We start from the raw sequence: 16,669 nt of genomic DNA, 5'->3' as shown, positions 1-16,669 counted from the left end.
CAGGCCATCGTCCAAGGACAGAGTTCACCAAACACTGAATCTTCCTACAGTCCCAGACAACTTAAGAGATGCTGCTCTCAGCGCTATTTTAAAGCAACACTTTATTGGCTGTTTGGAACTGCGGGAAATGTAAGAAGGTGTGGACTGAACTGCATTATCTTTGGAGGGCATCCTGCTGGACCCACCTTTCTTCCTGTACAGAGAGACCCTGGAGAGAAGCTTCAATGAGAGTCTGAATTTGCTCTCCTGTCAAGTGTATTGGTGGTCTCAGGGGGCCGATACAATTGAAAGATGTGGAAGAACAGGTAGCAATAAGTTACTGTATAAAATTCCATGCTGGCACTTCATGGTGGATAAGTGGATTTTGTTTGTAGTTTGGGCACTCGGTCTGTAAAAGGTTCGCCATCACTGAGGTAGGGCATTTAAGAGAATTGGTTCAGCTCAGTAAAAATCCTGGAGATGAGAGTAGGATTTTCAAACTATGGAAGAGAATACTCTAATATTGCTGGCAGATCAAAGAGCTTGGGTTAGCACCAGTTATCAAGTAATTCTGTTTGTTTCCTGGCCATCTTAGAATAAGTGTGGTACAACTATTGGGATCTCCAGTGATAAGAAATTATCATAGTAAATGCAGTCCTAGTGTCCTGGAGATTTTTGTCCAGCCAGCTCTTCATTCACAGAAAGGGCTCAGGGGAAAATTCTCCCATTCTCCCAACGGCTGAAGATCAGACAGCATTGTGACTATCGTGCTGATTGAGGAAAAGAATCTTTGGAGGAACGACTAACCCCTTTAAGTTTTGTGAGCTTTGATAAGCAACACTATAGTATTCCCATTACTATACGGGGGTCAATTGAGTTACCTTTATCATGTGTCAGATGAAACAACAATGAAGTAGACTGAATGATTCATCGAAGTTTTTTGATGGCCTCTTCAATGGAGGCTTCAATGCAGAACTGAACATAGTCTAACATGGTCTTTAATGCTGGAGAACTATAGTTTTCGGAGAACCTAGATGATATATTTCATGTCTATTCACCAGTAGAACATGGTTGATGGTTGAGTGAACGTTATGCATATTACGTGAACCTCCAAGAATTATCAGACCTGTGACTTACGATTGGACTAAACGTGACCTTTCAAATGTCTTCTACAATCACTTTTGTTAATGTGAGAGATACAATGCTGTAACCTAGAGTTACAGGAGAAAACAAAGGCTCCTATATCCTGCGGCCACATATGGTGAGCATTGTGTTGATCGGCGTCCATGTCTTGGTTTAATCAAGCCAAACATACACACGATCTACAAACCAGTCTGCGGATATAAGTGGACGCCAAAGCCCGGGAATGTGGTGTAACACTACTACATTGAGGCTTCAGACGACCAATGTACACGAAAGAGCTTAATATCTGCACTAAATATTGTGCGTTCTTTAATTCAAATTGCTTGGATTGTAAACTAAGTCCTTCACATCTAGAGAAGGAATGTTTGGTTTTAGGATTCCTTCCCACCTTTCAGGATGGAGGATCCCATAATGTCATTACAGATGTTTATTTTCCAAGTTTTGGTTTCCAGTAACAAGTTCCCCGTTACTGGTAAGGCACCAGAAGTTAGAATTTGTATTTTAGATTAGTTTCCTCATATATGAAATTCTCAATGGGAATGTGTTCTCTCTGCTGGGGATGGGAGGTGGAATTTTTTTCCATGGCTACACCTAGAATACTGAGTTTCATAGTGGGAAGGTGTACAATCTACAATCTATGGTGTGCCATAAAGTTTTGGCGACTGGCTTGACGGTTACAAAAGCCAATAAGAGGTCATTGGCTTGTAGGTTACAAAACAGACTCTCAATAGGAATTCTGTTTAGTGAACAGACAAAAATCCAAGGAGAAGTAATCCATATGGTGGACGAAATGGATGCTCAACGACTTGTAATCTATAGAGTGGATGTCCAAATTTAATCGTAATCCATAAAGGCGAGGACCACGGCTAACCCTGTATGCTACAATACCTTCTTGGGTGTTGCTCCCTATGCTACTCCATGGCGGGACACCAATTGAATTCCAATCACCCCCACTTTTAGACGGATGGAGGCCATGGATAACAAATATAAGAAGATTACCACAGTCACGGTGCCTGGATCTCTGAGTAATGTCCCTGGTTTATCCATGCTTGATTATGATTTGCTTTAACCCAAGCTCATTGTGCCGTTTAAGACCAAGCACTATTTTTAAAAACTGCCTTATGTCACTGTATCCGATAATATCTTTATTGGTTTTGAGATATTTTTTTTGTGACATGTTGTACTTCAAGTTAGTGGGAAATTTTCCTCGATACATTTTGAATTTAATTATGAAAAAAATGGGAATTGGCCAAAAATGTAGAAAAAATTTGCTTTTTTCAAAATGTTTTTCAAAACTGATAGTCTTACTACCCATATTAGTTACTAATTAACATTTACCATATCTCAGCTCTGTGTTGGCGTTATTTGGTAAGTGTCCTTTTGTTTTATTGCTAGAAAGATCGCAAATTGAACAGCATTTTTAAAAATTTTCAAGAAAATTTTGCACTTTCTTTTGCACTTATTAAAACTGTAATGTGACATGAACAAGTAATAAAGTAATCATCAGATCACTTATTCATACTAATTCACTGCAATAACAATGTATCACAGTGCCTTAGAAGTGTCAGCCTATGCACTTGCATAGGCTGTCGTGCAGACTGCTCGGTCCAACCAGGGGCTGGATCGAGCAGGGAATCCTCAGGAGAGACCTGGGGACCTTTATTGGGTCCGGAAGTCTAGACAGCTCCCCGTAATCACATTGCCTGGAGGACGATGGAGGGAGCTCCCTCCTTTACCAGGTACGTAGATCCCACGGTCAGTGCTGTGACCACGGGATCTAATGGGTTAACAGTCGGTTCAGATGTCATTCCAAACTGGACTGTTAGAGCATGGATGACAGCCGGGTCACTGCTCTTCCCTGCACGGAGGACCTGTGCAGAACTTAGGCTAGCCTAAGGCCCCTTACTGACCGACCTAAAATCCTGTTTGGGTGGTCACTAAGGGGTTAAGGTAGGCATTGCTGCAGTCCTGAATGATAAGTAAGAGGAAGCTGAGAGTGCTGCCCTGACACAGAGGCAAGAAGATCATTAACAAGGGACAGAGCAATTCTATCACTAAAAATGATGTATTTTATTATTGGTATCCTGCCTACAGGAAGTTGGTTTATGCTTTCAAAATGGCCGACCTCTAGAGCGGTTTTCAAATTAAAAGGCGAAGAAAAACAAACAGAAAAATAACATGAATAGAGACATCATTTCACTGCTTGAATTGATGGAAATAACATCATACACATCAATTCACTTCAATGATGTTATCGTAAACTTGTTTTTACTCCAGAATGAGCCCAGCTTATATATATATACTGTATTTGCTGAACATTTCTTCTGAGTTTAGAAAGTGACGGAGGAACTTCCCTAATTCCTTTCTGATTAATCTGCAGGATCAGCGTGTGGAGCTTTTGCTGTTTATGGCTATAAAATATGCAGCGTTTTTCAGTGCGAGCTCTAAAGAGCGGCTGGAGATTATTTCCTGCTGCGGGACTTTATCTACTGCTGGAAAGTAATAATCGGCTTTTCTCTATTACAGTTTAAGAAAAAAGCCACTTTTATGGCCAACTCTGTTTCTCATCCTTATTCAAGAGATTACTGATTGCATATTTGTTTTATATAATTGAGGCCAATTATAGAGAATCTCGATAATTGTAGACACTATCAGACTTGGCAGCTGGGGGACTTACAGTCTATTATTCTGACCATGTCTCACCTAAATCTTATTTTAGCCTAGCTTAGGTGAACACTTGTAACATTTCTAGATCTAGCCCTCTAAGTATATTGAAATCCCTTGGATACTGCATATGTTATGGGTTTAAGGGAGGAGAGGAAGGATTCACATATCTTGGGGTACAAATGTGCCTACCATTGAGGAAGATGGTGGAAATAAATTCGGATTCAGTATATAGGAAAATAAAAGAAGAAATAGAAAGAATAAAAAAGGTGGAACTGTCATGGATAGCAAGAATCCAAGTGTGCAAATCAATCCTCCTATCCAAGATACTATACCTTTTCCGATGTATCCCACTACGATTTCCCAGATCCATACTAGAAAAAGCACAAAAACTACTGCTTAACTTTATATGGGCAGGGAAAAAATCCAGGGTTAGCGAAAAAGTGTTATTTGCCCCCCCAAAAAAGGGGGGACTTGGAATGCCTAACCTGAAGTTATATCACAAGGCTGCTATTTTAGACATGCTAAGCGAATGCTGGGCACCGTCACTGGCACACAAATGGGTTCAAATCGAAAGCGCAGGCACGCCAGCAGGCTCTATAAGACTCCTCATGGAAAGTTTGTATATCCGCCCGATTAGGAACCAATACACCCTAGACAGTCTGAGGTACGCTATGGAAATTTGGGGAAAAGTAATAAAGAAAGGAGTAATATCTTTTAAATTAATATCATTAAAAAGTGTGGAATCAATTATACCGAACTTAAATTTAGGTAAGTGGGTAAAGAGAGGCTATAGTAATGTAGACTCTATAATGAAGGATGGATATTTGAAATCATTTGAGAGGCTACAAATTGAAAGTGGATTAGAAAAAGAGACCTTTCTTGAATACTTACAGATAAAGAACGTGTTAAGGGGTATGATAGAGACACATAAGAAAAAGGGATATAGCGAATTAGATATATTTAACATGCAAAACCGGAAGGGGAAAATTCTATCACTTTCATACCAGTATTTACAGGGCGAGACAAAGGGGGAAAAAACGGGATACATGGAAAAATGGGAGCAAGAACTAAGAACAGAGATAACCCTAGCACAATGGTATCAATCAAGCATGGAGGTGATAGCAGCCTCAGCATGCATTAACCATCTAGAACAATTGAAAAAAGTGCAGACAAGATGCTATTTATGCCCAGATAGACTAGCACATAATGAAGCAGGACTTTCCCATTTGTGCTGGAAAGGCTGTCAGGAGAAGGGTACAGCTATGCTTGTGTGGTGGGGATGCCCGAAGCTCCAAAGGTTTTGGTCCGAGGTTTTTGGATTAATCTCCACCATAATCTCCACCTAGTCATCTAGGGGGTATTAATAGTCCATGCTTACACACTTATTTCCAAGCGACTCTTTTAGATCAACTCAAATCTTGGTGGATAGAAGACTCAACAAAACATTGGGTATCCATGGAAACGAGTATGCTAAAACAAACAAATATAACACACCTAATGTGGCAAGTCGCTATTACAAACAAAATTCCTAAATGCTCATCACCTACAATAAAAACAGGACTACAAATATGGATCAAACCGTACCCCACGAGAAAACTAATTCCTTTACAATACTCTGAACTTCCCATGGCAACCATACAAAAACTATTACCCAAAATAGACTTCTCAGAATGGATAACAGCAGGTATACTAACTTTGGGCCAACTCAGCACAAACAACACCTTAGACACTTTCAGAAATATAATGAATACTTACAAAATCCCTAAACATGATTTTTTTAAATACCTTAGACTTAGAGAAATCTTACAAAAATTAAATTTAAACATGAGTAAGACAAACACCCTATATGGTTCCTTCTTCTCTAACAGAAACATACGTACCAAAGGTATTAGTAGAGGGTATAGAGAAATTTTAACACTCTCTCATAATTCAAAACTTCCATTCCAAATAAAGTGGGAAAAGGAACTGGGATTGATGTATGATGAAAATGCGTGGAGGCATGCCTTAAACGTTACACCCCAAACTTCTAGTTGCACAAACCATCAAGAAACTTCAAGAAAATTGATATACAGATGGTATTTTACACCATTTAGACTAGCTCTAATGTAATCAAGATCAAACATTTGCTGGAGATGCAACACAGAAATAGGCTCGTTACTACATATATGGTGGAATTGCAAAGAAATACAACCCCTCTGGGAACAAATTCAAACAAAAATTAAAGAAATTATACCATACTATATCCCATGGGGACCAGAAGTAGCTCTATTATCTTTAGGACTAGAAAATATACCTACTAATTACTTAACTACATTATCACACATACTTAATGCCACAAGAAACTCAATAGCCAAAAATTGGAACTCCACAACGCTTCCTTCTATTCATCAAATCCTAGCTATTGTACATAACAATTACCGTATGGAATCCTTATTAGCAAATCATAAAGAAACTAGAAAAAATTCTTCAAAGAATTGGGACAACTGGTCGAGATATGCCTCCACGCATAATATGTAAACTTACGTGCTTTGATAAACTATATATGTAATATCTTCATTGAGTCAAATACCACACTTTTTGTAAATCAATAAGCAGGTTTTTGTTTTGTTATACACGTTTTCAGTTCTTTTTTTATATATGTTCTCTTACATTATTTTCAAATAACTCAACTACTTAATATGAATGTAGCATACAAATGTGACATGTATACTCTAATGTTTTAGTCATCAAACAATGTATACAAAATATCCATATATATGTAATATGCTTCATGTACACCCCTTTTTATGTTTATTATGAACAAAATCAATAAAAAGAAAGTTATAAAAAAAAAATCTCCACCATAACAGGTGAAGCGGCCGAGCCATCCCCCCTACAAGCAGTTTTACATATAGGGGTTAACAAATTTCCTAAACAATACAGAGGAGTAATAACGCACATTTTAATAGCAGCGAGACTGTGTATAGCCAGAAAATGGAAATCCACAGATACTCCAAACATTATAGAAGTTATAGAAAGAACTAATACACAAATGCACCACGAGATAGCCCTAACAGAGGGGTTAAAACAATGGAAGGTTAGGAAAAAGCTCTGGCAGCCATGGGAGATAAGGTTAGATGCCATCCAAATTATTGATTAAATGAAGGGGAGGAAGTGACAAAATGGGTTAAGTATGTAAAAGACAAGTCCGGGATTGGATAAGATACGATACCGACTCCACACCAGGAGAGAATGTACTTGTTGTATTTCTCATGTTGTAAATGTAATTGTTTTATGTGAACTGTCTTATTGCATATTTGAATTGTATGTGAGAGGTAATCTCTATTTTGTAAGTAAAAAAAAAAAAAAAAAAAGAAATCCCTTGGATACTGCATATGTTATGGTGCAAAAATTTTAGGCAGGTTATGGCAATGGGGTTAGGTGGTCAGGCTCTAGTAGAAGAAAAAGCCTTGTGTCTTAGTCAAAACCCCATCAAGTCTTGTTAATATCTATACACTTATGCATGCACAAAAAGAAGAAGACCAACCCACTATGCAGAAATGGCCATACCTTTACACCAAAAATTACAAGTAATTATTTGCATATTCTCTACCCCCAGCGGAGCATGCATGGCATTTAAGACTCCAGATTGGAAAACCTGACTTTATATTTTCTAACCAATTTTACACCTTCAGTTTTTTTTTCGTACGCAGAGACAAAACAGAAGCAAAACAGAGACAGAATGGAGGCAAAACGCAACGGATGTGCAACAGGCACACCACACACACGCCAATGTGAATCTGCCCTAACACTGACCAATCACTACTGATAGTATCAGACTGTGCAGTCTTAAGTGGTAACACCCGGTTGGCAATTTACTTACATATTTCTACACGTGTTAAGGAAAAGAAGGGTAAACTATAGAGAATTAAAGGAAACCTAGCACTTGAAGTGGCAGGTTTCCGATGGCAATACCGGGCACCAGCTCAGGGTGAGCTGGTGCCGGAGCTTATTTTAGTTAGTGTTTTAAACCGCGGTATCGCGGTTTAAAACACTTTTTAAACTTTATAGCCGGCGCAGGCAGGTACGCGCTCGGCGCTTACCATGCGCGCGGCTACATAGGAAGTGAATGAGAGCCGCGCGCATGGTAAGCGCCAAGCGCGTACCTGCCTGCGCCGGCTATAAAGTTTAAAAAGTGTTTTAAACCGCGATACCGCGGTTTAAAACACTAACTAAAATAAGCTCCGGCACCAGCTCACCCTGAGCTGGTGCTCGGTATTGCCATCGGAAACCTGCCACTACAAGTGGTAGGTTTCCTTTAAGAGCAGATGACTAAGAAAAACTTCTAATGTGAGTATAGGCGGTCCTTGGGTTACATACAAGATAGGTTCCATAGGTTTGTTCTGATGTTGAATTTGTAGGTAAGTCAAAAATGTATATTTTATAATGGTAGATCCAGACAAAAAATTTTTTTTGCCCCAGTGACAATTGGAGTTTCAAAATATTTTTGCTGTAATGGGAACAAGGATTATCAATAAAGCTTCATTACAGACACCTTACAGCTGATCATCGCAGTCTGGGACTATAGTAAAGCATCCAGAGACTTCACCAGAGGTCACAGGGGGCAGAGGGGTCCGTCTGTAACTAGAGGTCGTCCGTCAGTCAGGTGTCTTTAAGTAGGGGACCGCCTGTATTTACTGAGATAGATATTGATACTGTCTTATTATTTCATTGTCATCAAGAAACCCTCTAAATCTAGTGGTAACATCACACTCATAGACCTATTGATAGTCATCTATTGTAACACAATTCTTCGTTTCATCTTCCTATTCAGGTTTTATCTGCTTGACTTTAAGTAGAAATAAACTCCTGCCAACAAATATTTAGTGTAGAACAGACGGGTTTGTTGTATTTGGCAGCAGATTCTGGACAGATTTGCATGGAGTAAACAGTGTGTTCAGCATATGCCGCACTCTGAAGCCTGAGATATGTCTTCAATTATCTACTAAAAGCTGTGGAATCCATTGTAAAGACTAAGAAGTGGCCAGAAAATCATCCTGACCTGGCGATGAGATCAGCAATTATTAATAATCATTTCAGACCATCTATATCAATGTGACAGTGATTCCCCAAATGTTACCTTCTTATAATAAGCTGATGAAAAAATACAAGTTGCAGCATGTTGGAGGCATATGCTGATATATTATCTGGTCTGGAATCCTGACTTTCATTAAAGGGGTTGTCCGGAGGTTGAAAAACCAAAAATGGCCCCACACCTGACATTTTCCAAACCATGACACTTCCTCCACCATCTTTCACTAACTACTTTGCACATTTTGAATTCAGTCTTTCCCCAGTTTGTCAAGAACATAATGTTGCCCATCAGACCAAAATAAGTTAAACTTGCTTTCATTACTAAAATAAATTGTGGACCATTTCTTGTCTGTCCACACAACATGCTCCTCAGCAAAGGTGAGTCTGGCCTTTAGATTTTTCTGTTTTCTGCTAGTGAGAGGTTTGGTCAATGCAGAGTGAGCTTTCAGTCCAAATGCTCATAAATGTGAGATTCTGTATGATGAGACAGATTCTTACCTTATTTAGTTATGAACTGGCCAGGATATTCAGCCACAGTGTTGAAACGATTACCCATGGAGATTCCATGCGTTATCCTGTCCTCTCTTATATTTGTTTTTCAAGGGGGATTTGAATAAGTTTGTGATGTTGTATAGATTCTCTAATTTTGATCAGTGTCTTTTACAATGATCTAATTTACATTTTTATTATGTGCTTTACAATATATACAATGTATGAAATAGGCTTAAAATACTATTATTTTACTAAAGTTAGGATATATTCACATAAGACCACACAATGGGGCTTATTTACTAAGGTCCTGCAACCGAATTCCCCTCGGGTTTTCCGTTGTTTTGGGGATTGTGCCAACGCGATCAGATTGTGTCGCAAAAGCGCCAGCTTTCACACGACACAAATCAGGAGACGGGCCATCGGTCGATCCAAGAGATTCGGACAACGCGCAGGATTTAACACTTAAAATTGTGTCGCAAGCCAAGCACTTACATGCACCGGGAAGAGGAAGGTGAACTCCGGAGGACCTGAGCGGGGAAGTGACACATGCAGGATATCGGGTGCATGATCTACGTGAATTACGGCAGAATTCATCCTCGTCGGACAATCCGGATCGGGGATTGCGCAGGGATCGGGTAAGTAAATATGCCCCAAAGATCATCAGAGTAGGTCAAGTTAAACTTCACTTTTCTAGTATGGAGGATGGGTTTTCTTCGCCTGATTTCTGCATCTTATGGTATTTTTCATGTCTTGACTTTACAGATGGTTTAAATGGACGATTTTGTGAAGTTTGACTCCAAACATCTTCCATGCTTGACAGCAAATACCTGTTTTGAATCTCTAACTTCTCTCTGGAGAGTCTAGTAATCTTAATAACTACGTGCGGGAAACAATGAATATCAGATGTGATGATCCGTTCCTTTCACTCAGCGGGTTGCGTTCGCCTTTGACGCAATGTGGTTTTCCCCTTTAATAAATCACGAGGAAGCCGGCATCTTGTTGTAATTGGTATTTATTAGAGAAAATAAGCAATATGACAAAGTCATTTAAACGAAGACGGCCTGAAGCGCAGGGACGGCCGCCAGATGGTGACCACCAATAACAATTAGCAACTTTGTGTTTTTCTATTAATGATCAAAAAACTAAATCCTCCGAAACGTCTTTATAATTGTTGACAAACTTGAAGGAAATGACATTATTCAGAAAATTACCATTAATGATTTGTATATACCCGGCTCACATCATGTGCCGTCATTCCAGCTGCACAGAGCTCCACAAATTTAAAGGAGAAGTAAGGATGTGTACAAGCTTGGCTCTCAATGCTTTAAGTTACACGAAATTTGTCACAAAAACCATTGTGGTAAACCATCTGGCTGCCATTTCTGTGCTTCATGTCCTCTTATCCTATATCACTTTGTCTTATTGCTTTATTTTCTTCAATAAATGCCGATTACAAGACGACACAAGATGCTGTGATGGAGACAAGGAACCACAAAGCGGCCAAACAAGACGATTCTCATGACATGCCGTAGTGTTTGCAAAACTAATATTCTAAGGAATCTTTTCTTAGGACTCTGCGTTGGGTCATTCCTCTGTAACTTCTCCTCCAAATATATATACGACTAAATTGACAACTGGGTGTTACTGTCTAATCTTGGGGTCTCCTTGCATAGTTGGATACTGATTGCACCATATCAGACTGTGTCGGGATACACAATGTTAGATAATCTATTACTCCTGGGACCCTATGAAAGTGGTTAGGAATAGTGATGAGCGGACCCAAGCCGCAATGATCAGGTCTGTGGCGAACACTAGGGTTCGGGTCCTTGATTTCAGTAAGTAGTCCAGGTTTGATGTTCGGCTTTCCCCCTCATTGGTTACCCTCGCGATCAGTGCTGTCACCGATGACGAATGTTAACTCTTCAAATGCCATGTATGCATGGCGCGGAATTGAAATGGCTTTGCCAGCATAATTTGAAGAGTAACTAGGGGTGAACATTCTGGCCCGGATACTGACATTTCAGGTTCTGGTTCAGTCGATCGAGAACTTGAACGGGTCTGCTGATCCTAAGGCCCCTTTCACACGGATGTCTGAAAACATCTGTATACTATCCATACCGTACCGTGTTTGTAGGGGTAGGATGCAGTCACATAAAAAAGACATAAAAAAAATATAGAGCATGTCCTATTTTCATCAGTTGTGCACTGTATTCTGCCGTATATACGTGTGTAACATATCCTGGGACCCCCTTTTATTTCAGAAACGAAAGGAAAAATAATGTATCTGATACCCCAACAAGTAGGAACATGGCCGCCATCTTGAAAGGTATCATTTTGGGTAAAGGGAAAGTGTTCCCAACAGGAAAGTAGACATGTAGTACATCAAAGAAGACAAGAACTATGTTGATTGCCACATTCAGATTTGTAATATTTTGAGATTCAAAAGTTATCAATGCGGAAATTTGCAACAAGAACCCGGAATATTCCCCATGATGCACAGCTATGTGACCTAATGTCCGTGGCGCTCAACACAGAGCTCAAGTAGATCCAACTGCAAGAAGCGCATGGGAATCTATGGAGAATTTGATAACTTTTATTCCAGATTTTGCAGATCTGATTGCAGTAATAAAAAATTCTGGTCTTTGATCTGCTACATGAGGACATTCCCATCGAAAAAATTGCCCTTGATCTAATATGGCAGCTTTCAAGATGGCGGCCATGTTCCAGACATAGCCTAAAATATATTTCCCTCCCTCTCTCACTTGCTGGGGGATCAGTTATGGCATTTTCCTTTTTTTGCCCGGATTAAAAGATCTTTGAGCGCTGTATACAAGCAATCACGGAGGTGGAGAAGAGTCATGTTGGGATGTCCCCTCCACAGTCCAATTATATCATCATAAGTCTAAGGAGCAGCTGCTGAAGGTACATTATGGTGACGTGGTTATGAACTATTTTTAAAACATTCTGAAAATAAAGCAAAGAAATAGCTTAGACATTAAGCTCTGGTCAGAAGAGGTTAAAAAGTGGTCGCCTGCTCACAATAAGCGGAGGAAGAGTGTTTATTTTAAGGGATTTTTTTTATTTCCTTCTTATTTTCCAATAAATGTACAAATAAGAAGTAGCTCAACGTTTTCAATAAATCTGGTTTATTTCTAAGAGAAAAAATATTGGATGAGCAAAGAAAAACGGTAGAGCACACGGCAGAAAAGAGGGTGCCGCGGCCCAGGCAGCACTTAGCGGATGAGGCTTTTAGAGTGTAATCAAAAAAGTCGTTCAAAATTTTTACTTGGATAATCAGTAAAAAGCTTTATATTACTTAGATCCCTCTCCTGCACCGGTAATTGACAGTAGATACTGGTTTAGGAGATTTATTTCTGGTGATCACATGATCCTCAGGTGATGGATAACTGCCGGAGCTGCTGGGCCCTAACATACCCAGACAAGCTGTGACTTGTCCCTTGGGGCAGTGGTCCCCAACCTTCGTATATTCTGGGACTGGCTACATCCAATTTTTTTTCCAGTGACCCCCTTATCATTTTCTGCAGCCCCCCTTCCTATAGTGCTTTTTTCTGTTGTTTTAAGAAAGAAGGTACAGAAAAGGGGACATCTGCCCCCTCTGCCAGAACCTGCGAAGAGAAGATGACAAGCTGTGGGGAGAAGAAGCCAGAGGTAAGTATAGATTTTTTTTAAAGTTCTTTGGTCGTGACCCAAGACCGGGTGTTCCACGGCCTGGTCTTTGACTGCGGCCCAGTGGTTGGAAAACGCTGCCTTAGGGGACTGTATTCCGTCTTTACCAATATCTCAGTCCCAGTTTAAGAGGAAATACAGCAATACAAAAAAAATGTATAATATCCTTTTTGGTTTGCTTCTTTTTCAGAGACAATTCTTCACCTTTTTTGTTGCCCGGAACGTTTTCCAAGTGAAAGAATTGTTGGGAGGGCTAGGAAAAGGCATGGCCATTGGCAAATACTCAAATACTACATCTTTCACATGTTGTCATAAATTAGGCACATGCTGCACCTGGAAGCACAATGGGGGTAAATTTTTTGTCTTATATTTGCAACTTTTATTTGCATATTTGCACAAAAATTTGCACCTTTTTCACCCACTTAGAAAAGTTCTCTGCAGCTGAGTTTTATCACTGCTGCGCCAGATTGATCTTTAGAATCCAGATTTGACTCCACTCCCCTGCTGGTGTAAGAAAAAGAATAGAAGGGGTTTCTAAAGGATTTGCAGCTTTAAAAAAAAAAAGGTTGGAATGAAAATGTAAAATGACTCGGATCAATGTCAGATCAGACTCTAAGGCCCCTTCCACACTAGCGTTTTTTACGCGCGAGTTCTGCGCGTGCTTTTGACGCGCAGAACTTGCATTGCACTCTGTCCCATTGTTTCCAATGGGTCTTTCCTCATTTGCGTTGTTTTTCACGCGTGTGCTTGCGTTTGCTTTGACGCGCGTCGAAATTGCAGCATGCTCTACTTTTGCGTTTCACACGCGTTTTTCCCGCCCCATTTAAGTCTCGCAAGCATTGCAATACGAGTGCAATGTTGTTTTTTTGGATGGGTTGCTAGGTGACATGAATAATTCCCCTGCTCGAGATCGAGCATTTAATTAAAAAAACACAGTGAAGAACAGTGAAGAATAGAATAAAAACAGTGAACACAGTGAACACAGGATGATTTAAGTGAAAAACACAGAGCAGAACACAGTGCAGAATAGATTACAGATGTTCGGCACATCTGCTTACTTGTCGGAAGATACGCGCGGAACGGTGCGAACAAAATAGTATGTGAAGAACAATATATATGTGTGAAGAACACATTGCAGATGTTTCCATACATCTGCAATGTGTTCTTCACACATATATATTGTTCTTCACATGCTATTTTGGGCGCACCGTTCCGCGCGTATCTCCCGACAAGTAAGCAGATGTGCCGAACATCTGTAATCTATTCTTCACTGTGTTCTTTACTGTGTTTTTCACTTAAATGATCCTGTGGTCACTGTGTTCACTGTTTTTATTCTATTCTTCACTGTTCTTCACATCTGCTAACTTGTCGGGAGATAATATACGCGCGGAACAGTTGGAGATGTTTGCATACATCTGCTAACTTATCAGAAGACATTCTTTTTCAATTAAATAAAACATTTTATTCCCGAACCATGGTCCCTTTGAAAAAGTCCCATTGACTTAAAAAACGCGCTTGAAAAACGCACCGAAAACGCGCTTGAAAAACGCTAATGACTCCAAGGAAAAATGGAACAAAAACGCAGCCAAAAACGTCAGTTTTTCACGCATTGCACCCTGACGTGAAATGCAACGCTAGTGTGGAAGGGGCCTAAGATAAATCAAACAAGACCAACAACAAAAAGAAAACCTACCCCAGTACATAAGAATGACTACAGCTTCTACATGAAAAACAGGGCCCCCATCTATTAAATACATATGACAAAAAAATAACCTTGTACTTTATGGATGGAGACCACAGATCTGTTTGGGTAAAATACTATAAGATGCACTTTTAAGCAAGAAAAAAATCATGCTAAAAATTGCCTGCATCCTATAGACCAGTGATGGCGAACCTTTTACAGACCGAGTGCCCAAGCTACAACCAAAATCCACTTATTTACCATGAAGTGCCAACATGGCATTTTAAGGAGTACCTTATTGCTACCTGTTCTTCCTCAATTTTCAATTGTATGAACCCCCCGAGGCCACCAATACAGTTAAAAGAAGGGCAAATGCAGACTCTCATTGTAGCTTCTCTCTGGGATCTCTCTGTAGAAAGAGAATGGTGGGACCTCCAAAGACATTGCAGTTCTGTCAACAGCCTCTCACTTTTCAAACACCCAATGAAATGTCGCTTTATAATAGTATCTCTTAAGTTGCCTTGGACAGCAGGCGGATTTGGTCCTATTTGGAGACCTCTGTCCTGGGTCGGTGGTCTGAGTGCCCACAGAAATGGCTCTGAGTGCCACCTCTGACACCCGTGCCATAGGTTTGCCACCAATGCTATAGACCGAGGTGAGGAGAATCCAGCACTGCCAAGCCCTTCTGACTGCTGTCCTGGAAATCGGGTAATGTGCTGACAAAGCATTTCTCCTGATCTCTGAGAAAGCAGAGTCTCTGTACTGCTCTTATACTCCCCTTTACTGTTTTGACAGGAGTATAACTGCAGGACCAAGAGTGATGTCAGAAGCATGTGACTGATCACATGCTTCCTGCATCCCTGTAAGGTCCTTAAACCCTTTCATGTACCAGGGAATGGGGTCAAAGAAGAGATTGCAGCTGGGGCTGGGTATGAAGAAGAGTTGCATGTGTGTGTGTGTGTATTTGTGTGTGAGCGACTGGATGTAGCAGGTGTGTTCATGTGATCAAATGTATGTAACAGACATGAGTAAGTGAATGTAGCAAGAGGTGTGTGAGTGGATGGTTGTAGCAGAGCTCTGTGAGTGAATGGATGTTTCAGAGCTGTCTGAGACTAAATTGATGCAGCAGAACTGTGTGTAAGTAAATGGATGTAGTAGAGCTGTGTGTGAGTGAATTCACACAGGAGAGCTGTTTGTGAGTATATGGATGAAGAATAGCTGTATGTGAGTGAATGGATGTAGCAGAGCTGTGTGCATGTCAGCAAATGAATGTAGCAGGCTGTGTGCAAGTGTATGTTTGATGCATAGCTGTGTGTGAGTGAATGGATGTAGCAGACCCGTTTGTGAGTGAATGTATGTAGCATAGCTATATGTAAGCGAATGGATGTAGTACAGCTGTGCGCATGTCGGTAAATGCATGTAACAGAGCTGTGTGTGAGTGTATGGATGTAGCAGAGCTGTGTGTGAATGTATGTATGATGCATGGCTGTGTGTGAGTGTATGGATGTAACAGAGCTGTGTGTGAATGTATGTATGACACTTAGCTGTGTGTGAGTGTATGGATGTAGCAGAGTTGTGTGTGAATGTATGTATGACGCATAGCTGTGTGTGAGTGAATGGATGTAGCATAGCTGTTTGTAAGTTAATGGATGTAGCAGAACTGTTTGTGAGTGTATGGATGCAGCAGGCTGTGAGTGTATGGATGTAGCAGAGCTGTGTGTGAGTGAATGTATAATGCATAGCTGTGTGTGACTGAATGTATGCAACAGAGCTGTTTGTGAGTGAATGGATGTAGTAGACCTGTTTGTGAGTGAATGGATGTAGCAGAGCAGTGTGTGCTGTGCTTGTCTGTCACCAACAGGGAAATTTTAATCGGTGTCAAATATATTTTTCCTCTTTTTGGATGACAAAATCTGGGGTAAGTCTTATAGTAAGGAGCATCTTATA

The sequence above is a fragment of the Engystomops pustulosus genome, chromosome 5 (genome assembly GCF_040894005.1).
Source record: "Engystomops pustulosus chromosome 5, aEngPut4.maternal, whole genome shotgun sequence".
In the NCBI taxonomy this organism is placed as follows: domain Eukaryota; kingdom Metazoa; phylum Chordata; class Amphibia; order Anura; family Leptodactylidae; genus Engystomops; species Engystomops pustulosus.
Note: the sequence above shows the minus strand (reverse complement) of the source record.